The following is a 17,404-nucleotide window of genomic DNA, read 5'->3' on the forward strand; positions in this document are numbered from 1 at the left end:
TGGGTAACCACTGTAAATACTTCAGTGGGTATTCTTCTAGATCTTTCTCTATATATTTACACACAAAATGTTTAAAATAGTTTAGTCTGTGACTTTCTTATTCGACTTAAATCCTAGCTATCTTTCTACATCAGCCATGTACAGACCATTCTCATACATCCTCCACTCCCTAAGTGGCTGTGGTCACACTGTAAACAACTGCGGAATCTACCATATTTAACCATGACAACCACTGAGTCGCTCACAACTCTTGGACATTATAATGGGCTGACAGAAAACTTTCTTGAAACTGTATCTTTATGCATATATGTATTTCTCTAGGACAGATGTGAAATTCCAATGATACTGTAAAACTGTTCTATAGAGTAGTTTATTATAGGCTATATCATATCAATTTATACTCATGCCAACAGTGTGAGGGGACAACTAGTTCCTACGCTCTTACCAGTATCTAGTTGTTCTTAATCAGTGATATAGATAGTAGAATCATCTTTACTTTTACAAAAGGCACATGTCAAGATCTATATACTGATGACCTGATTCAGTAAATCTGGGGTGAGGCCTAGGGCATGAGTATTTTTTTCCCAGTTCTATATATATTTGCTATTTATTTCTAGTTGAAGGATAACTGCCTTACCATACTGTGTTAGCTTCTGTCCTACACCAACTTGATTCGGCCACAGACATTCGTCTGTATCTACACGTATCACCCTCCCACCTCCCGCCCCATCCCAGCCCTCTAGGCTGTCACAGAGCCCCAGGCTGAGCTCCGTGAGTCATACGGGAAATTCCCACTCTCTATTTTGTATATGGTAGTGGATATACGTCCATGCTGCTGTCTCCATTCGTCTCACCCTCTCCTGGCCCCCCTACCCCCCGTGCCCACAAGATTGTGCCCTGTGTCTGCATCTCCGTTGCTGCCCTGCAAATGGGTTCATCAGCACCACCCTTCGAGATCCCGTATGTAAAGCGTGAGGACTTTAAGGCCACACACCAGCTGACACCGACGCACGCTGTCGGCCAGGTCACTGCTCTACTCCGACAGTCACTGCGCCTTCTCTAGAAAGTGTCTCAACTGCCCACACTGAGTGACAATGTTACAGTATGGGTGAGCAGCTGTTAGCAAATGCTCTGAGACCACTCTGCTCCGGCACAGGTTTGACAGGTCCACATCCTGACAGAGGGGATTCATGGACTGCCCAGATACAATTTTGAAAATCCTGTAAACATCTCTTCTAAAAAGCTCTAGGGCTGAGAGTATTTCACTACTGTGTCAAGTCTGATGAGCCAACTGTAGATAGCAGAATGCAGGGAAGTGGATTCGGAGACTAGAGACCAGTTCAATTCCGTGATTTACTGGTAATGTTCACCATCGTGGTTCTAGTCGAAAAACGATAAAGCAAGTAAGCCAAAACAGTGAAGGGAAGAAGGAAATAAAAGCTGACAACATTTTCCAAGGTGTATCCAATTAAACAGCTGTTTATTCTGAAGGTTGCAAGTGGAAAGAAAGTTAGCAGTTCTTAACTTGCAAAGGAATGAAAATGAGAGCTTACAAAAAATCAAACTGACTTTACTGCTCTATACTGGGGTGAGGTGCGGGGAGGGGGCAGCCACAGGATGTGAGAGGGCACTCCCACTTCCTTAGCATCGACTCTGGGCCAAGCACTTTTTACACATCTCACTCAATCCTCAAAATGACTCTTCAAGGTGGAGTGACTCCTGGCTCACAGATAAAGAAAGTGAGCTGCAGAGGAGTTTTTAGGGGGGCTTGCTTAAACCCCAACGCCAAGGAGGCTGAATCAGGATTTGCATGTAGGCATCTCTGACTCTGAAGCCCAAGATTTTTGCCATTATGCCACTAACACTTTCCTCAGGTGCTAAGTTCTGAGAGGACTTGTTTCTTTTGTTCAGGCATTGGGTTGGCCCAAAAGTTCATTTGGGGTTTTCCATTACATCGTATGGAAAAACCCATATGAACCTTTTGGTCAACTCTATTCTTTATTCCTTGGTCACTGCTAAAACAACAACTAACCATTTCATAATAACCACCACCAACACTTAAAAGACAGTTTAGTGTGTGTCAGGAGCCATTCTAAGAGCTCTACAAACAGGACTCCATTTAATGCTCCCAACAGGCAGTTTGGTCTCAGAGTCTGTGTTCCTAACCAGCATATCATACTGATAATGCTCATAAAGGTTAGAAATCATTTCTTTATATATATATATATATATATATATAGCTTAAGAATTGAACCTTACCCTAATCTGACACTTGACAAAAATATGTAGCTCACAGACACAAGAAAGTATGTTCTAAATTCTGTAAATACACATGGGGCAAATATACAGGTAGAATTCAACAGTCCTCCAAACTTCCAACTTGAAAGCAAGTTAAATACCAGCATTTGACATGATGCAATCTGTGCTTTTGGTTCTTGTAACTGTCATACACAAGATCAGCTTCCAGATTATGTCCCATGGTCTACAGTGGTTTTCAGGCACATGCACTCAGGGACTGCAAGGAGATCAAACCAGTCAATCCTAAAGGAAATCAATCCTGAATATTCACTGGAAGGACTGATACTGAAGCTGAAGTTCCAATACTGTGGCCACCTGATATGACGAGCCAACTCATTAGAAGAGACTCTGATGCTAGACCCTGAAGGCAGGAGGAAAGGGGGACAACAGAGGAAGAGATGGTTGGATGGCATCACCAACTCAATGGATGTGAGTCTGAGCAACCTCTGGGAGATGGCAGAGGGTGGAGAAACCTGGTGTGCTGCAGTCCATGGGGTCGGAGAGAGTCCGACGTGACTGAGCGACCAAACAACAGCAACAACTCAGATTTCTGATACTTCTGACTTAGTTCCAAACACAAACTTCTCAGAAGTCCGGCATTTCCCCCTTCTCTTTTCTTCTCTAGCCCTATAACCAAATATTTTAGTTTGAACTAAGAAAAGAAGCAACATTACCATATTACAATTACAGTATAAAAGTTATTGGGCTTCCCAGGTGGCGCTAGTGGTAAAGAACCCACCTGCCAATGCAAGAGACATAAGAAACACGGGTTCAGTCCTTCGGTTGAGAAGATCCCGTGGAGAAGGAAATGGCAACACACCCAAGTATTCTTGCCTGGAGAATCCCATGGATAGAGGAGCCTCATGGTCTACAGTCCAAAGGATCACAAAGAGCTGGATACCACTAAAGTGTCTTAGCACACAGGCACACATAAGAGTTTGCAATTACACAGTGTTTTCACATACTTTATTTGATCGGCAAAACAATCCTGTAAAGCTGACAGGGCAGGTGTTAGCTTCATTTTTCAGATAACTACATTCAATATTTGCCGAATTTCCCAAGACTACAAAGCTAATTAGCGAGTAAGCTTGAAAAAGAATCAATCTCTTAGCTTTCTAATCCTGTGTTCTTTTCCACAAGATCCCATGCCAGAGACTATCCAACCATCCAGAGACAACACAAAATCATCTTGAGAGTCATATGTTCAAAGTTGAGCAGACTGTCCTTTCCTAACTCAGCTTTGCTTCCAGACTACCCTGCACTGCTTGCTGCTTCCACTGTTTTTCCAGCTACCAAGCCAGCAGCCTCAGGTTCATATGAGGGTGATTGATTCTTCCTTCTCGGCAAAGTCATAAAACTAAACATTGGACAAGTCTAGTACCTATTCCTTTGAACTCTGATTTGTTCTTTTCCTTTTAAAAAAAGTAATTTTGTTTATTTATTTTTGGCTGTGCGGGGTCTTCACTGCTACTCAGGCACTTTTTCCTAGCTGCAGAGAGTGGAGGCTACTCTCTAGCAGCCACGTGTGTGCTTCTCATTGCAATGGCTTCTCCTGTTGTAGGGCATGGGCCCTAGGGTGCGTGGCCTTCAGCAGTCACTGCTCCTGGGCTCTAGAGCACACTCAGCAGTTGTGGGGCATGGGCTGAGCTGCTCTGGGGCGTGTGCAATCGTCCCAGCCCAGGGATCAAATCCGTAGCTCCTGTGTTGGCAGGCAGATTCCCTGCCGCTGAGCCACCAGGGAAGTCCCTGATTTGTTCTCTGATTTCTATATCCATGTCAGGCCAGGCCCTCGTCAGCGCCTGATCCTGAACGACAACAACTGATTTTCAAGGTATTTCTCACCTCTAGTTTCTTCCTGCACAGCAGCCAGGGGATGCTTCTAAAGTCAACCTGCACTGAGTTTGTTCCCATATTGACATTCTGAACTTCACACCACACCAAGTCTCTTCTGTGCCTTTCATGATGGTCCACAATCTGATTTTTTTCTTAATCAGCCCAAATTGCAAGGGCATGAATGACCTTTTCTGAGCATCCACTGAGCCAGATATCTATGAACTGGGGCCTAATATACTTTATTTAATCCTATGAAGCAAAGTATTATCCCCATCTTAGACGTGAGAAGGGATGGGGCTCAGAAAGAACATGTGATTTGGCCTTAGTCACATGGCCAACAGAAGTTGAATAAAATGGTGACATTTGTATCTTTTAACTCCAGTACAGTACCAAGTAATGTCAGGTGGTGCAGTGGTAAAGAACCCGCCTGCTGGTGCAGGAGACACGAGTTCCATCTCTGGGTCGGGAAGATCCCCTGGAGGAGGAAAGGGCAACCTGCTCCAGTATCCTTGCTGGGAAACCCCCTCAATAGAGGCGCCTGGGGGCTACAGCCCATGGGCCACAGAGTCAAACACGACTCAGCGACCAAGCGTGGGGCGCTCTGCATGGCAGCTGCCTCCTAATCTCTGAACTACCCCAACTTCCCACTTTAACCCAGTATGCTCCAGACACACAACCCAAGTGCCTGTTGGACAGCCTCACTCGTATCTCACAACAAGCGCCTTAAAATGTCTAATAGTGAACTCTCAGTTTCTATTTTACTTAAACGTGTCCTTCCCCTGAGAAGAAAATGAAACCTCCACCTACCAGCTGCCGAAGCCAGAAGCCTGGGAATCATGACACACCCCTTTCCCTCACTCCTACTCTTGTCCAGCCGATCCATAAATTCCCAGAGCCTTACTCCCCAGGCATCTGACTCATGCTGGTCTATCTCACTCCATCTCTGGTTCCTCACTGAAGCTCTTGCACAACTGTCTCCCCAATCTCCACACAACCCACGTCCCCAGAGAATGGCCCATCACCTTTAAAAAAATGAATACAATCGTGCGACCACCCCTCAAAATACAGCAGGAAAAACGAACAACAGAGAGGACTCTCACAGACGTCATTTTGAACAAAAGTGGTCAGACACGGCGATTCCACCTACACAGCACACAGTGTGATTTCATTTACACAGGGGTCAGAAACAGTATGAAGTTAGGCCTAAATCTACGGGAACGGCTGTCAGGATAGTAGCTGCTTTCTTGAAAATGGTGCTGTAGACACTGGAAGGGGGCCAAAGGGAGGTTTCTGAGCCACTGGTTATGTTTGATTTATTCATCTAGATAGTAATGACATGATTTACTGAAATAAGCAAAAATAAGCAACAAAACCTTCAATGCCTTCCCAGTGGCACTCAAGTAAAATCCGGGCTCAGCATCACGCCTACGTGCTCAGGCCTCAGTTTGTAAACTACCAAAGTCATCTACCAACACTCGCCACAGAAGTAACACACTCCAGCCACAGGGGCTTCTTATCAGTTCCTCAAATGTGCCCACTTCATTTCTGTCACTGGAATTTTCACCTGTGTTGCTCCAACTACCTGAACACTCATTATCGCTCACAGAAGACTTCTGCAGTCCTTAGCACCCTCTCCTCATGGAGTCTGCTTTCTGTCCTTTATAAAAGCACTTAGAATTTGGGCTGGTGGGTTTGGACACGTACACATGGGGTATAAAAGATTTTCACAAATGCTGGTCGGGGTCCTTGGCTAAGAGGAGACTCTGCCTTGGACCTGCTGGTGTAATAAATTGCACTCCACTAAAATAAATAAATAAATAAAAGCACTTAGAATAACATGCCTTATACAAATATGCGTTTGCCTTTTTATGGTCTCTCTCCCTCACTCCACTGCATGCTCTATAAGCATAGGGACTATGGATATCTTATTCAAGGCTAGATATTCAATACTGTTCAATTAATAAATGACTGAAAGCATCCCTGACCTCAAAGGGCTTAAAACTAGTATACCTCCACTGACCTGCAGGATTTCTGGGGATATTTGCCTATAATGTAACTCTATTCACCCACTAATCCCTGGTTTTGTTAAAAAATGAGTTATGCTTATTGTAAAAAAACAAACAGAACATTGACACCCATAGTTACATGGTCAACTGATCTTCCACAAAGGTGTCAATTAATTCGAGGAAAAGGACTTCCCTGGTGGCTCAGTGGTAAAGAATCTGCCTGCCAATGCAGGAGACATGGGTTGGATCCCTGGGTCAGGAAGATACCCTGGAGAAGAAAATGGCAACCCACTCCAATATTCTTGCCTAGAGAATTCCATGGACAAAGGGCCCGGAGGGTTACAGTCCATGGGGTCTCAAGAGAGTCGGACAAAACACAGTGACTGAACAACAACAACAAATTCAAGGAAAAAGGATGGTATTTTCAACAGACAAGGCTGGAAAAAAATACGACTGGATAGTTGTATGGAAAAAGCAAACCTCACCCTTACTTTACTTTTTTTTTTCTTTTTTTTTTATTTTATTTTATTTTTCAGTGGGTTTTGTCATACATTGATGTGAATCAGCCATAGAGTTACACGAATTCCCCATCCCGGTCTCCCAACCCACCTCCCTCTCCACCCGATTCCTCTGGGTCTTCCCAGTGCTTACTTTACTTTATACAAAAAAATAATTAAAGTTAATTTGTAAACCTGGTACTGAAGTCAAACCATAAAAGCTTCTAGAAGAAAAACATGGGAGAAAATATTCGACTGTGTTAGGTGAGGATTTCTTCTACAGGATGCAAATATCATGAACTACGAAAGAAAAAGATGGATAAAATGAACTTCAAAATTAAAAACTCTTGCTCTTCAAAAGACACAGGTAAAAGGGAAAAAAAGTGAATTACAGGCAGAGAGAAAGGTATCTGCAAAGTACATAGCTCATAAAAAATATACTCTTACATTCTAGGAAATGGGGAGAGACCCACTAAGGGTTTTTGAGCAAAAATGGGACAAGTGAAATGACGGTTTCAATATTTATCACTCCATAGGTGGCTTACTAATTGCAAACAGAACTGTGTACAGGACAGAGTACTTCACACCAGGGAGTAGGTATGGTTTTACCAGAGGCGGGCCAGCTGGCCTCCTGGGCCTCGTGGTGTGATTCATGCACACATCATCATCCCCCAAGTCCTCTTCCCAGTGCTTACACCAAGCCTCAAAATAAGGAAGCAATCAGAGGAATCCAAAGTGTGGGACCTTCTCTCAGAAAACTGGCCCCGGCTCTTCAAAAAGTGAAAGTTACAAATAAAAGGTGGAAATAAAGCCTTTAAAATAAAGGCTCTTTTTTTTAAAAGACCAGTACAATGCGTGAACTTTGATTAAATCCTAGATGTAAACACAAGCACACACAGAGAGGTAAAAACAAAGTTTTGGAGAAAATGAGAACTTAAAATGCAAACTAGGGGCTTCCCTCAAGACCAAGACTCCACTCTCCCGAAGCAAGGGGGCCCGGGTTCTATCCCTGGACAGAGAGCTAGATCCCACACGCTGCAATTGCAGATTCTGCTTGCAGCAACTAGGACCCAGCACAGCCAAAGAAATAAATATAATAATATTTCAAAAATAAATAAAATGTGAACTAGCTATTAAACAATGGTGCTATTAATTTTCAAGGGTATGATAACACTATCCTGTTAATGTAAGAGAATGTCCTTATTCTTAGAAGAGCTATGCTTAAATATTTAAAGTGTCCTGGGATACGCAACTTTCAAATGGCTTAACATTTAAACAGTACATATATCTAGAGTAAAACAAAGAAGGCAAAAAATGTTAACAACTAATCCAGGTGTTAACTATAATAGTCTTTTAATTTTCCTAAAGATTTGAAAATTTTTAAAGTGAAATGTTGGGGAAAAAAATAAAAATAAATAATTTAGCTAAGGGGCTGGAAAAAAATATTAAAAAGAAAAAGCAACTGCTTCTTAAGGCAGAACTGCTACTGCATTGCTTCAGTCGTGTCTGACTCTGTGCGACCCCATAGATGGCAGTCCACCAGGCTCCGCCGTCCCTGGGATTCTCCAGGCAAGAACACTGGAGTGGGTTGCCATTGTCTTCTCCGTTAAGGCAGAACAGCATGCATTAAATCTTGACAGCATATTCTTACCAACTCAGCCAAACGGCTCACTGTGTCATGTTTTCTAGGAAGTCTAAGCATGAATAGAGCCACACTTTCTCATATTGCACCTCCAAATAACACAATAATGCAATCAAAAAAGCAATTTTGATCATTAAAAAAAAAAGATATTTTAGGACTATAAAATTCTTTACATAGTGATTTTTATACATACTGGAGTCTGGTGGCCAGCCTTCAAACAGCAGATACACTAACTGACATAGAGAATAAGGAGGTAGAGATGCAGGTTTGATCCCTGGGCTGGGAAGATCCCCCAGAGGGCACGGCAACCCACTCCAGTATTCTTGCCTGGAGAATTCCATGGACAGAGGAGCCTGGTGGGCTGCAGTCCGAGGGTTCGCACAGAGTTGGACACGACTTAGTGATTAAACAACAAGAGTGCTGCTATAGGAATTAAGAGAATCCACGAGCAGTACTTTGGACAATGACCAGAGTTAGAGTTCAGTATCTGTTGGCTGTTACCATAATATCATTCAGCACACTGCTGGGCACACAAAACTTATGAAAAACCTGATCTCTGACCCAAAGGCATTTACAGTTTCTTTAGCATATAAGACAAGATAGGATACTATGGTCAAGACTCATAAAATAGTAAACAATGTAAACAACATTAAACAGAAGGTGACTAAGAATTAGACTGTGTGTCATGACAATTACAACAGACATTTGAGAACAGTGCTCACGTAGGCAAGGAGGCCTTTAGTCCACGAAAGACAGGCAAGATTGGAGGTTAGGTGTTTTTCACCCACGCATTTTTAAACTACTCCATAGGAGTCATCAAAAACTCTCACACCTTTGTCATTAACAAATCCCTGATAAAGATGTACATTTTAAACTTTTTTGTATTACTAAAGTAATAGTAATAATGACTAGCATTTGAGGACTTAACTACACATCAATACTATCTTAAATACTTCACATTTGTGTCATTATTTCACTCCCCAAAACATGTCTTTGAGGGAATACTATTACTACCCCCATTTCACAAGTGAAAATGAAGGCCAGCGTGATTAAGTGACTTCCTCAGTCAGACATCCTGTAAATGGAGAATCCACCGAGAGGCCCTCTGCCCCACAGTCAGACTGGCTCTTGACAAGTAAATGCATAGCCCACAGCCCCTAAGTATGTCAAGTAAACAGCAACACAAACATTCACTTTACTGAATTACTTGCTGAAGTAATTATTTACTGAATTACTTACTGAAATCATAATGCACACGTCCTGAGCGTTAGCTCCACTGCCCAGAGCTAACAATTTGGTGGGAGACGTAATGGACTAGTGTTTGGCCCATTGTAATATGTAGTTCCAAGTAAATGAAACCACCACAGGCTAACAATTTAGGACAAATTCTTCCTCTGACCAATGTTTTCACACTTGTTTTTAAGATGAAAGAGATCAGTGAATGAAAAAAAAAAAAAAGATGAAATCAATGAATGAATACTTTTGCCTTATTTTTGTTGAGGCTGTTCACAAACTTTTTTTTATAATTTTATTTATGGCTGTTCTGGGTCTTCATTGATGCATGGTCTTTTCTCTAGTCATGGTATGCAAGCTCTAGGTGCACAGGTTTCAGTAGTTGTGATATGTGGGCTAAATAATTGTGGTTCCCAGGCTCTAGAGCACAGGCTTGGTAGCTGTAGCACACGGGCTTAGTTGCTCCGAGGCATGTGGGATCTTCCCGGACCAGGGATCAAACCCGTGGCAGAAGGATTCTTTACCACTGAGCCATCAGGGAAGCTCCTGAGACATTTTTAAAGGAAAACAGTTGAAAATTACCAACTAAAGCTTTAGGCCATTCATTCTCCAGCTTATTCAGGAGAACAGTGATAACAGAAAAGTTTACTTAAGTCAATCTCAGATACAAAGTCTAAAAAAAAAAGCATATGATGTTTCAGATGAACAGTTGAGCTATTCAAGTATTCATGACATGTTAAATGTAAAGTCTAAGTCACTATAACAAATTCTTATCCTAATGTGAACAATTTCCTTTTGTAGACTACATATTGTTGGATTCTACTTTACAGAATTAACACACTGTGCTGTATGTACTTATTTTCCTGTGTTTAACATCAGTTTCTTCTCCACAAGAAAAAAAAAAAAAAACAACTTCGTATTTCATTATAGGTTAAAATTCCTCATACTGACATCATTATTCAGGCTTTCTGGAATCAGAAGTAGCTCTAAAGGTGTCATAAATAACTATTTTTTGTCTTCAGACCCAATTACCCCTTCAATACATTCCTAGGTTACTTAATTTGTAAATCTAACCACATCACTTTCCTGTTTAAAAGCCGTCAAAGATTTCTAGAAAAAGCCACAGTAGTTTGGCCAGCAGAGCACACCGGCCCTCCAAGCAAGGCCTCCACCCCCATCCCCAGCCTCAAGTCACTTCTGTGCACTGGTAATGTCTGCTTACTCGGAATCACTGGACACGCTGGGGTTTCACGCCACTGTGCCTTTACTAATATCGTCTCCTGCACCTGCTGTGCTGAGTCACTTCAGTCATGTCCCACTGTCTGTGACCCCATGGACTGTAGCCCACCTGGCTCCTCTGCCCATGGGGAGTCTCCAGGCAAGAATACTGGAGTGGGTTGCCATGCCCCTCTCCAGGGGATCTTCCTGACCCAGGGATCAAACAGGCATCTCTTACACCTAACCTGCATGAGCAGGTGGGTTCTTTACCACGAGCACCACCCAGGAAGCCCAATATGCTCTTTTACTTTTCTTTTTTTTTTTTTGCTTAACTTATTTAACCATCTTTTGAACTCCGAAAGTCATTTCCTAGAAGTACTCACTTAAGTTCCATGCTAGTCTGAGTAACTTTCCCCTGTTTCCTAAGATAAATAATCCCTCTTAGAATTCATCATGAAACTGTCTGTCTGTGTGATTTTCTTAAGAGCAGGAAGTACTTTTATTCATCCGTATGCTCCTAGAACTCAAATCGAAGGCTAGAGGAAGGGCTTCAGTGAATCTTTGAAACTAAACTGTATGAACTTAAGGGAGCTATTACGTATAAAGGAACTGCTTCAAAGAGTAGTTGAGGATCTTTCTATGAAGAATACAAGATAATATAAAGGCAACTGTGGTCTCCTCAGGAATATCCTTGGCAAAATCTGACTGAGGACCACTCTCCAAGCCACTACTGAGATTCTCCTTAGTTCTGGACTATGCTTCCCTGCAAGGCTTAAAGCCCTGAGAGACTGACATGAAGTCAAATGCATTTCCAAGGAGAGTCTACTAACCCAACAAAAGACTGAAAGATATCAAAAACTCCTTTATAAGCAGATCTATTTAATATCCCAGTGTTAACCAATTTTTACTTTCTGCCTAGAATGATGTAAGTGCAGGAGAATGAGCTGTAATGTTCCCGAAGTGCCTTGTTTTCTCTGATACAAATATATTTACAAGGACCTGGTTCAGAGCATTCTGGAGAGTGTTCACCACATCAAGATGTTAGGGAGTGGGTGAGTATGTCATGGGGATACAGTCTGAAAATGGGGCCCCTCCTCCCAAGGATGGGAAAGGAGCTGGAGGTGGAGATCTGAGCAGTGGGATTAAGCCAAACTCTTAAAGTGACCCTTTCCTCTTCATCCGACTCCTCTCAGACATCCAGTTTTTCAAAGTCCTGTGCCTCCAAGCCTGGTCTCACTTGAGCTCCTGCCAGGCTCACGTGTGTACCACATTAGCACCCCAGTGACCTGAAGAGTCTACATAATTGTTTTATGTATATATGCAAATACACTAATGCCAACATTTTAAGTAATCTGATAAACTCTTTGGAACCACGCAAAAAACAGAAATAAAACCCTAGTGTTAATACTGTAGATATGAAATTCAGAATGTGGAAGCTCTCTAGCTTAAACTGTCAAAGTCACAGTTAACTGAATTAGCATGAACATGAATCCTTATTTTTGAAACCTATTCCAGTTGTTAAAATCAATCTTACTAAAATACACAGTGTACTTGATATATCAACATTACAATTTTCACAGCTAAAGAAAAACAGTAGAATATAACGTGATTCCCACAACACAGAAGAGGGTGGCCTCCCTTTACTCCAGCATAAACAAGGGATCCAGATGTTTCTTTATGTGAACTGCACAAGAAATATTTTTCAAAGTTTATGATAAATCCACAGTCTGCATGTGTTTCTATAGTAACAGTGCACACAGACAGTCTACAGAAGTGAACCAGTTATGCTGGTTCTTGAAAACCTGGCATTTTTACTGTTTGATGATTTCTGCAGCAAACCACTATGAAAACAATACATAATGTTCAAAATTTAGAGGTCATTTATGCTTTAAAGCAAAAAAATTGATATTAAATTTAAGTATATATACTTTGAGGTGTAACAAGACAAAGCTAGCAAATATATTCATACACTGATTTCTAACTGAATGATCATTAACATTTGAAAGTCAGATCCTGTATTTGAAATCAGTTGAATACATACAAGCAATACCCCTCCAGAAAATGTCAACTGAGACTCATATTTAATGACAGAACATGAAGATTTCTTGATGACAGCATCAAGGGAGATTTTCATTTTACTATTTTTCCCCCAAATCTACACCAAGAAGAAAATGGTAACAGGAGTTAATTTTATTTTTTTTAAAAAGGGTCCATTATTTTTAGTACATAGGTCTGCAAAGGTAAAACCAGGTCCTCTATAAAGTAAAAACTTGAAAAAACATGCAGAATCTATATAGGAAGAATGCTAAAATCCCCTAAATGCTAGGAGACTCCATTCTTTTTGCTTATATGTTCTACTCATATTTTAATCACTTCTATGATCAGAGTGATCCTTTGACTATAAGCTATAAATTCTGTATTACCCATTTTGGCTTTCATAATTTAAAAATTGTTTGTCAGTAATGTAATGACAAAAGTGTATTGTTAAAAGAAAAGAACAGAGGTATATTATTTTGTTATAATTTTCTGTTTTAAATCTGTGAGTCATTCATCCTTTTTGGAAATAAGAGAAATATTTTTAAAGAGCCCAAACACACACCTTTAAAAATCAGGAAACGTAAACTGCTACTAAGTATGAACAATATGCAAATTATGTTAAAAATTAATATTCTTCCTTCACAAGCCTTTTGACATTTTTACTTCACTGCACACACAAAAAACTGGGGGTGAAAGTTATAGAAAAAAAATACCAGCCATTTGGTTCTAAGAACATGATCATGCCTCTTTAGTACCAAAAAGGAAATGAGCAATAATATTTACCTTTTAATCACTAAAAGTAGCTAGAATTGATAGCATCTAATCTGGCTATCCGGCTATGCTATAGACAAAAAGCACTAACTGAATTTGGTACAGTGACTACACAACTCAATGTCAATCCTTCAAATAAAGTGTGTCCTGCTTGAAAATTTTTAATCAAGGAAATTTTTTTTGTTTGCTCAGTCGCTAAGTCAAGCCCAACTGTGACACTATGGACTGGAGCATGCCACTGTCAAGGAAATACAAAGTTAATAAACTGAAGTGGTGTTCCATTTGTTTTTAAATTATCTTATCTTTTGAGGGAACTAAAACTGTATCAGTTTACAAGATTTAACATTTATTCACAAAGAAAATAAAGTACTTCTAAAAGCATCCAAGAGTTACACAGTTGGTAGTTACAGGGGTCTATCCATATCTGTAACTATAGTGATATAAAAGCAAATTATTTCTGACAAATTGGGCATTTTCTCTCAGTTTGTTAAATTCATATACAAAGGCTTGAACTTGGAGGCTGCTACATAAAGATATTAACTCTACAGGTACTTTTAATTTCCTTATGACTTTGGAATGAAAATTTGAAGATGTCAAAATCATGAGGTTTGAAAAGAGTGCTGGTCAAACTTCTGAATCATTTAAAGAGGTTTACCTCTCAACCATTCTAGTTGAGGCTAACTCTTTGAAAGTTTAAAGCAAAAAAAAAAAAAAGTGCAGGAATCCCCTGGTGGTCCAGTGGTTAGGACTCTGCTTTCACTGTGGGGGACTTGGGTTCAATCCTTGGTCGAGGAACTAAGATCCTTCAAGCCAAGTGGTGCAACCCAAAAAAAAAATTAAAATTTCATGTTATGATTAAGGGGAAAATATTTTCTTTTCTGAACTATATTTCAGCAATTATACTAATAAAACATCAGTTCTCCAAATGATACCAAGGCTCATAGTATTTTAGTATGTTAAATAAATGTTCTTTATTAGTAAACTTTATCTGGGTACATGACTTAAAGGTACTTTCCGAGGTAGCCTTCTAAAAAGAACTCTAAGCTGGTGACTAATTTCTGGGTTAAACTGGAAAATCTGCTTGCTTTAAAAAATAAACAATTCAGGAGAGAATATATTCCCTGTATACTGTCACATGATTTTACTCATCTATCCACCAAGATACAAAAGGAATCACATCATTTTTATACAATTACCAACAACATCTACCCAAATCAAAATAGTCTTACTCCATCCATATCTCATAAACTCAAGATGTATCAAAAATACTCTTCTAGAACAGGATCTGTTACATGACATTTATTCATCAAGCAACTAAGCAAAAGCATAAGACTGGCCACTCTCTTCAATAAATGAAGAAATAAAATCTGATGCTTAAACAATAAAAATGAAACAGAAATAAATACTGGTAAGGTTTTCTCTTCTTGCTCCCCACTAAGATACAGTATTATTGTCCTACTTTCTTAAAAGACACAGTAATATTCCTACAGAATGCCCTGCTAATCTGTCAATTTGACTCAATTTAAATAAATGAATACTGTTACAGAAGGCTATATAGTGTACTGTTCCATTTGTGTGAAATGTCCAGAATAGGTCAATCCACAGAGACAGAAAGCAGAGTAATGGTTATGGGGGGTAAGAGGAGGAAACAACAGAGGCTAACTGCTAGTGGGTATGGGATCTCCTTTCAGGTGATGAAAAATACATTCTGGAATCAGCACAACTTTGTGAATATAATAAAACCCACGGAATTGTACACTTTAAAAAGGTAAATCATATATATGTATATATATATATATATATCTCAAATGAATGCTTTAAAAGAAATCAAGAAAGTATTTGCATATATTTCTCAACAATAAAGTCCACAATATCCATACAAAGATTTACTGGTCTGTACATACATATACAATGTACTCGAAATATAAAGCTCTACATGTAGTAACCTACAGTGATTAAAAGGTGAGGTACTGGCAAAGAGACAGACAATGAAACAGACTATGACCTGAGACACAGACCTAAGCTTATATAGGAATTTGGCATGGAACAGAAGAGTCATGGCAGATGAGTGAAGAAAGGATAAAAGATTCAAAGAACGGTACCAGACAACTGTTTATCCACATACGAAAATAATTACACCCTCACCATGTAATATACCACCTCCTGGTGAAATAAAGACCAGATATAAAAAGTCAAACGTTAAAAACTTCTAAGGAAAAATAAAAACATAAAATGGAAGTAGATTATTATGAACTTAAGGTGGGGAGGGACTTCTTAAACATTACATAAAGAGTACAAAACACTGATGAATAAAATCAACAATGTATTTTTTAAAAACTGTACGTCAAAAGATAACACAAATGAGTGATAAGACAATTCTCCAGACCAGGGGAAGATAAACGCAGTGCACAAAGCAGAACTGGGCTCTACCCTCCAGCCTTCTGCCAGATCTGCTCGCTTCTGGCTATGTTCACTGGCTGTGCCTTGTCATTTCTCATCTGAATTCAAGTAGTAACTTCAAGCCGTTCTTCCGCTTCCTAAGTTGTCCACTCCCAATCTATTCTCTCTAGCATTTACAGTACTTAAAAACACCCCCGCAAAAAATAATGGAATAACTTCCCATGGCTCTCCACGTCTCAACATAAACTCCAGAAAGCAAAATGCCTTTTCTAGATTTGGCCCCTGCCTAGTTGTCCAGCCTTCTCTCTTCCTGCTTCCGTTTTCCGACCTTGGCTTCCACCATTCTCTCATTTCCTCTCATTGATCGCTCAGCTTTTAAGATTCTGTTTGGATGTGTTAAAATGCCCCAAGCAGCTTTTCCAGACCACCCCTCACCCATCCTCTGAAGCCCAACACCGCATCCTACCTACACTCTACTAGAGCACTAATACACCAGAGAGAGATGTCTTGAGCTATAGGAAGGGTATGTATACAAGTGAACATAATCTCAAAACATCAGTGTAAGAAATAAGAGTAAATACTTGATCGCATCCATTCTGGATACCCGATGCTGTCTGCTAACTGCCCTCTGTAGGCTGGGACAATGCCGGGCCGAGGTTCACTCCAGCTTCTCCTGCCTCCCAACCTGCTGCTGCTACAATGGGAGGGAGACCAAAAGCTAGAGCCAGCTTGTCCCCACCCCAATCCGCAGAGGTTCCTCTAATAAAACAAGTTGTTTACTGAGCACCCACTATGTACCGGTCAACACACTAAATACTAAAGCTGTAGACATGAAAACTCAGACGTGGTTTCTGGAATCGCACGGTTTCATTACTACTGGAGAGAGAAAAAAAAGCAATGAAGGGAAAGTGCTGGAGATGAGGCTCCATTAAATGCACTTATTCATTTCATATTGAGGGTCTGTCTTATGTTTGGTCCTAAGTACTAGACATAAAAGATGAACAAAACAAGAGTCTCTGTGGACACAAAAGACAAGTGCCCTGGATGCCAAAGGAAAGCATCGAGGGTGAGAAGTGGGGGGATGCGGGACAGACAGGATTCATGGGACCTCATTTCCAGGTATAGGAAACAAACAGTCCTAAAAACTGTGGCAGGGAGGGGAGTTACATTAACCTACATCACCTAAAACGGTTAACAGCTTCCTTGGCTTCTTAAGTTTCACACCTTCTAAATGATCTTGATTATATACATATATTTCTTGATATGCTGCAAAACCAAATTACGAGGATTTGATGAAAGCACACTACATAATTCAGGGAAATAAAACAACTTCAATGCCAGAGAATATGGCAAGACTGGAAGTTTACAATAAGGAATGGGACCACTCCATTTCTGAAACTGACGTCAAGTGGTGAGCACATAGTCAATAAACAGATCAGTCACAAACACAAGGGAGTGCCACAGCAAGG

General features: G+C 40.4%; 1 protein-coding gene across 2 annotated transcripts in view; it reads right to left on the reverse strand.

The window, feature by feature from the left end:
* Positions 1–17,404, reverse strand: part of NSD3 (nuclear receptor binding SET domain protein 3) — a 102,119-nt gene that overhangs the window by 66,226 nt on the left and 18,489 nt on the right. The window lies entirely within an intron of this gene.

This window comes from Muntiacus reevesi, chromosome 10, assembly GCF_963930625.1.
Source record: "Muntiacus reevesi chromosome 10, mMunRee1.1, whole genome shotgun sequence".
Lineage (NCBI taxonomy): Eukaryota > Metazoa > Chordata > Mammalia > Artiodactyla > Cervidae > Muntiacus > Muntiacus reevesi.